The sequence below is a fragment of the Oncorhynchus mykiss genome, chromosome 21 (genome assembly GCF_057628025.1).
Source record: "Oncorhynchus mykiss isolate SJ-2025 chromosome 21, ASM5762802v1, whole genome shotgun sequence".
Taxonomy (NCBI): Eukaryota; Metazoa; Chordata; class Actinopteri; order Salmoniformes; family Salmonidae; genus Oncorhynchus; species Oncorhynchus mykiss.
Window position 1 is genome coordinate 33,081,385 of NC_143042.1, and position 6,116 is coordinate 33,087,500.

The 6,116-nt window shown below is 43.1% G+C and overlaps 1 protein-coding gene across 1 annotated transcript in view; it reads left to right on the forward strand.

Moving 5' to 3' along the window:
* The first annotated feature begins 2,492 nt into the window (after positions 1–2,492).
* Positions 2,493–6,116, forward strand: part of nat16 (N-acetyltransferase 16) — a 25,216-nt gene continuing 21,592 nt past the window's right edge. Inside the window, exon 1 of the mRNA XM_021577689.3 lies at positions 2,493–2,789. The gene's annotated coding sequence lies outside the window, so the exon portion shown is untranslated. The remainder of the gene's footprint in view (positions 2,790–6,116) is intronic.

The following is a 6,116-nucleotide window of genomic DNA, read 5'->3' on the forward strand; positions in this document are numbered from 1 at the left end:
CTGTTTTAAGTAGCGGGTGAGTGATAAAACGTATCGGCGCTCGTCGGCCATTGGCCATAAACATTACACAACAAGTTGGAAATCGCAGATTCAACAATGAGTGGTTCGGAAGGAATCAGTGGCTAACTGCAAGCGGTGCAAATGCAATCCCTAGCCTGCTTTTCAGTGGAGTGGGTGTGTGGTCTGGGTTTAAGGGTCTCTTTACCAAGCTTAAAAGGACAAACATTCAACATTGGCCATGCTGCCAATCCAGCATGACTTCTGCCATGCTCAAAACAACTGGAAACTCGGAACTGGGAAATCTCAGACTTTAGTGAGTTCGAGACAACTGGGAACTCTGAGGGAAACGAGCTCCGACTGGGAAAATACGTTTTAAACTGTCACCCAACTTTGAATTGCAAGTCGGGAACTCAGGCCTCTTTCTAGAGCTCCGACCTGAAGATCACTGACATCACCATGATTCAACCTTGTTTTTCCCCCCGAGATCCCAGTTGTCTTGAAAGCACCATAAATCCAGAGAATGCCAGACTTTGATGACAAAGCTTGAAGACAAAATTTTCCCACACAGGACCGTCGTGCCACCTTCCTGTTCAAGTGAGCACAGCACAACAAGGTGAGTCCAAAAATTGTGCCTACTGTTCTGACTTGGTGGTGCACATGTAGCCTATATAGCCTGTTTTAGAGAAATGTAATCACCGGATATTGTAAGAGCTTTCATTGCCTGCTTATATGCCCCCTTTATTAATCCTATAGTTCTGACTTGGCATACTGGGAGAACACTGTAAAAAATGGCCCATGTTCTGAATTCTGTCGCTGTACATTTCAAAGGTGCTGAACAAATAGTTATATTGACTACGTCCGTCCAAGCTCGCTCATTAATATCTTAATCGAAATTACGGATTGCCTCTTATCGACTCGTCGTCCCCCTTATGTCATAGTTTGTACATCTCAATTGTCAGTAGAAACCACATTTGTTTAACCCTCCTGTTGTGTTCGTTTCATGTTAATTCATTCTGTGTTCCCGGTCCAAAATGACCACCCCATAACTGATTATAAATCCATAATAATACATATATTATCACCTAATGTTGTGTTAGATCTTTTTATCAACTTAAATTCTTGTGAACATTAGAAGTTTTGAACTTCTATTTGCTATTCATGGCCTGTAGGCCTCATTGACCTGAGCTCATACAACTCGTTTTTGAGTTTAAAAAAAGCATAATGTATGGATTATTTTGACTATAACAAATACTCAGATGAAACATATTGTGCTACTGATCACAGACTACTTTGTGTCAAAGTTTAACAAAGACTCTCTCCTCCTCACCAGTGTCATGATCAAAGATATGACCAAGAGCCTCACATATAGTATATCGTTTGGTCATTGTGCTGCCACAGAATGAATTGTGAGCAAGGTCTCAAAAAATATTTATATACCAGAGCTGCGAGAAAAGTTCTATATATTATTGAAACAATAATTGTTTGTGAGAATGCCAACAGGTGTGGTTCCTGTGGGGGAAAGATTCTATTGGGGAAAGGTTCCCGTGGGGGTTGCCATGGAAGCCAAGAAGGGGAGTGAGGTGTGTGTGTGTGTGTGTGTGTGTGCTCAAACACACATGCATGTGGGGGTCTGGGAGAGAAAGTGTGTCCATTTGATGAATGGGCATATGCCTGAAATCAATTTTATACATTCATTGTAGTCTCACCCATTCATTTCAAATGTTTGACGGGGAACACCACAGGTGTACAAAAGTGAAATAAAACACCCAAATGTAATGAAAATCGTTCAAATGTATTTTGTGCGTTCAGATGCCCTGTGTGGACAGTCATGGAAGCTTATGACAACCAGATTAAATTAACTACATTTTTCAGAGAGAAAACTTGTAAATCGGTCCAATTTGAACGGAATACGGCAAGTTTTTTTTTAAAGACTGTATAAATGAGGCTGAATGAATTGTTTCGCTGCCAGACAAGGCTCCGCTGATAGCCAGGTGTAGCAGTGGTAAGGTGTTGGGAACTGCTGTTGAGACTCTGCTGTTGGGACAGCTTGTGGGCACTGTTTGTTACCGTTATAATGCCATTAATGTATTGTTTACTGTAGTGTTGTGTTGTGGCTTTGCTGGCATGCATCTAATATATATATTTTTTTACCCCCCCAGATTTACATGGGAAACTCGCCACTGCACAGAACCACAAATCATTTGAAAACAAATCCAATTTTGATAAACTCCCATATCTATTTTGTGAAACACAACAGTATACCATCACAGCAGCCAGATTTGTGACATGTTGCCTTTCATACTTCAACTATTTGCATAATGTTATAACACTGTACACAGCCAGTAATATAACATTTGAAATGTCTCTATTCTTTTGAAACTTTTGTGAGTGTAATAGCCTATTTACTTTTAATTATTCCACTTGGTTTGGCAATGTAAACTTGTTTCCCATGCCAATAAAGAGAGAGAGAGAGAGAGAGAGAGAGAGAGAGAGAGAGAGAGAGATATTGATGGGTGGCTGGGTGGGGGATATTTCGGTGATGATGGTAGGCAGGGGTTAGGATAGCCTAGCCCACTACGAAGAGAGAGAGAGCCGAGCATGCAGGGTTTGTAGGAGGGGCCTAAACGGTAATCTCTTATATTGAGATCTCGAGCCGGTGGCTGGGAGAATTTGTATTTTATCCTGAATTTGAACAGTAGCTGCTGTCACCATCCATCCACCTCTTGCACCTGGCAATACACCTGCCGTTACCGACAACACTTGCACGAGACCTCCAGGCTTCACTAACGGTAAGAGGGAATGAATACATTTCACCGGCAGTGGCAGACATTTGGAGCACATTGGTGAGCATAGTCAAGATTATCGATTACTCACGATAACGGTATCCATCCATGATCGATCATTATGATTTTGTGATATTTGTTGTCATATTTGAAATCATATTTTATTTCTAGGCCAAATTATATTTTCATAGAAGGCTACGTGTGATCGGGTATTCTGCATTGCCTTTCTATCATGTCTCTGTAGCCTACCTAAACCTTTTCTCATATTCCCGACCCGATTATTCCACTATCCCCATCCTATTCTTATCGGCCATTTTGTGTGGCCAAATTTAAGGAATTTGCCCGAGAGACTTAGTTACAGCGGAGGAGATGGTAATGATAAAGCAATGAAACGATGTATAGACTACCCCGAAACTAGTCCATAGGCTACAATGCAGTTTTTATAGTCTACTGTGGGCCTATAGCATTATGGGACGGTGTGTCTGTCTGTATGTACTATAGTATAGGCAATGCGGATGAATGATGCCGATAGCCGATCTAATCGAATATGGACATGATCAAAGATTCACCCAATCACCGTTGAGGATGCAATCCTGGCGCTGTCACCACCATCACCCTCAGCCGAATATAATAAATGAATATAGTCATACGAAACAATAAAGATAACAAACATGTTTCTCAGATATCACCTTTCGGCATCACTTTTGCGATATATGTATTTGTTAGGCTCTATCCAAGATAAGCTATGCAGTTGCAGTCAGCATGGAATGCTGAAAGCCCTTGGAAAAGGAGTCGCATACATTTAGGCATAAAGGACAGATAGATTATGTGTGTGGGCGGGTGGAAGCGGGAGATTTAGGGGGCAGGAGATGGCAAACTACGATGAATAATTCCTTTATTCACAACATAGGCTATGGTGCATAAATACGCATCTGCGGCCGCAATGCTATGGCACCAGTGCTGCTGAGCGGTGCGCGCGCCTCCGGTATGTGTACGTACAGCACGTGCTTGGATAGAGTCGTGACAGCTAGAATTCTTAGGTTCTCTATACGTTGGTGCACGTGTGGCGCAATTTAGGTTATAGGCTATTTCTCAGAATGTAGCTATAACAGAAATTCCTGTAATTCTAGGTATAGGTTTAACTTAACATGTAAAGGAAATACATTATGTATAAGCACACATGCTATGCATGCATGCATTCTAGGCTATGGTTATTTCCCAGCCTGGGACAGTTCCACCGTAGATATATTTCTCCACATTCAGTCTGGGTTGAGAAACTCGCTCACATTCGGCATGAGGAGCTGTGGGAGATGGAGTGAGACTTCTAACCAACCTGCTCTTCGAACCAACGTGCCCATACAGTGCGCCAAGGAGCGCGTGTGCGTGCGCTCGCGTTTTTGCTCCTCTCTTCGGGAATGAAGAGGGAATGCATGCATACTTTGTGATCTGATTCCACTTGGCAGGTTGGAATTCGGGAATGAAAGAGGAGAGACATGACTGTGTCCTCATGATTAGATGAATCCAGAGACAGTTGATGAGGGAGAAAGATGGGAAAGCACAACATTGAGTAGATTCAGGGCATCAAGGCCTGCAAACTGTCCAACCTTTTATAGATATACAGACAGTTCTCTCTTTCTCATCCTACTCTTTGATTTCTGGTCTGTCTGTCTCTCGCTCTCATCCCTCGCTCTCGCTCTCTCTCTCACTGTCTCTCTGTGTCTCACTCTTCTCACTCTAGATAGATTTGGGATGGAGTGAAGTGAGTGAGTGTCGCAGCATTTTCAAAGGACATGCCCGAAGGACTTGCCATGCGTCCCACATGACACCCTGTTCCCTATGTAGTGCACTACTTTTGACTAGGGTCTGTAGGGTTCTGGTCAAAAGGAGGGAAATACATAAGGAAAAGGTTGCCATTTGGGGGGTTGAGCAGTTATATGTTTTATCATGAAGGGCTGTCGTGGAAATTCAGTACTGAGAGAAACTTGGTCATTTTTTTCAAACAATCCTCTTTATTTAATATCAATTAATTATTGCAATAATGAGGCTGGTCGACCCCCCCCCCCCCCACTCTTGAGTGTTGGACTGAGTAACCTAACCCTTACACAAGTGCAGAGTCCTGTATATAGCTGACACTAAGAATGATTCATCGTGGTTGGTTCAACCACTTCATACAGACCAAGGAGCATCATAAGTCACTCTGGGTTCATCCTGCCGTTATCTGCACGGGGAAGTGGTCTTAACCCCTCCCTGACTTAGTTTCCCAGATGCAAGGATGATTTAGAGACGATGAGGAATTGTTCTAAACTCCTCCTGGCTATCTCGATCTCGGTTACACCGACCACATCTTGTATGTGTAATGCAGTCTTTAACTCATCTGTCAGCTCAAGCCATCTCTAGTGACCATACGCCCAGATTAGCTGCAGGGAACTAGAGTGGAGACCATAAAAACACAGACACTACTAGGACAGAAATGTCTCACTATTAGTTAAGAAAATAATTGTTAAATATCCAACAAATGAGGTACGTATGCAATTTTTATATCACAAGGCTCAGTGTGCGAATTACATTCTCCTTTTTGTTTGAAATGCAATTTACCTGGGCATGAAAATGAAAGCTTATTCTAAATGAAACAAAGACCCCCACCTATCTGTCATGGTTTCAACCATGTATTTGGCTGTTTGGATGCTGGAATTATTTAGGAGTGGACGAATATGCACAGGTAGCCTGCTTTTAGAAGTGATTTGTTTGACAATCAGATGAAAACATAATGTCTGGTTGTGTTCATGCCACATTAAAAGGTCATTATTTAAATTTCATGTCTTTTACTATCAGGATCATAAAAAAATGACACACTTAGGAGGTACCATGAAAGGTTAGAGCCCCCCCACGCACACCCTCCCCCCACCCACCCCTCTGCATCTGCTCTCCTTTTTATCCATTCACCCCTCATTCCTTCTACTGTATACACACACATGCACACACACGTGGCCACAGCACACACACACACACCCTATACGCTATACACACACTCATTTGACCCCCCCTCCCCCATCACATTCATCAGCCCCCCCCCCCCCCCCCCCAACCCTCCACCCTCCCGTCCCTCTTAACCCAAAAGCAATTCTGGTGAAGTTAATTTATTCAGACTCACTGGGGTGTCCTCTATACCCACACAGGACTGAGTACCGACCATGCAGTTTATACTGGCTTAACAACACAACCACACACACGAATGCACGCGCACACACGCACGCACGCACGCACACACACACACATATATATTTTGGGGTGGCAGGTAGCCTAGTGGTTAGAGTGTTGGGCCAGTAACCGAAA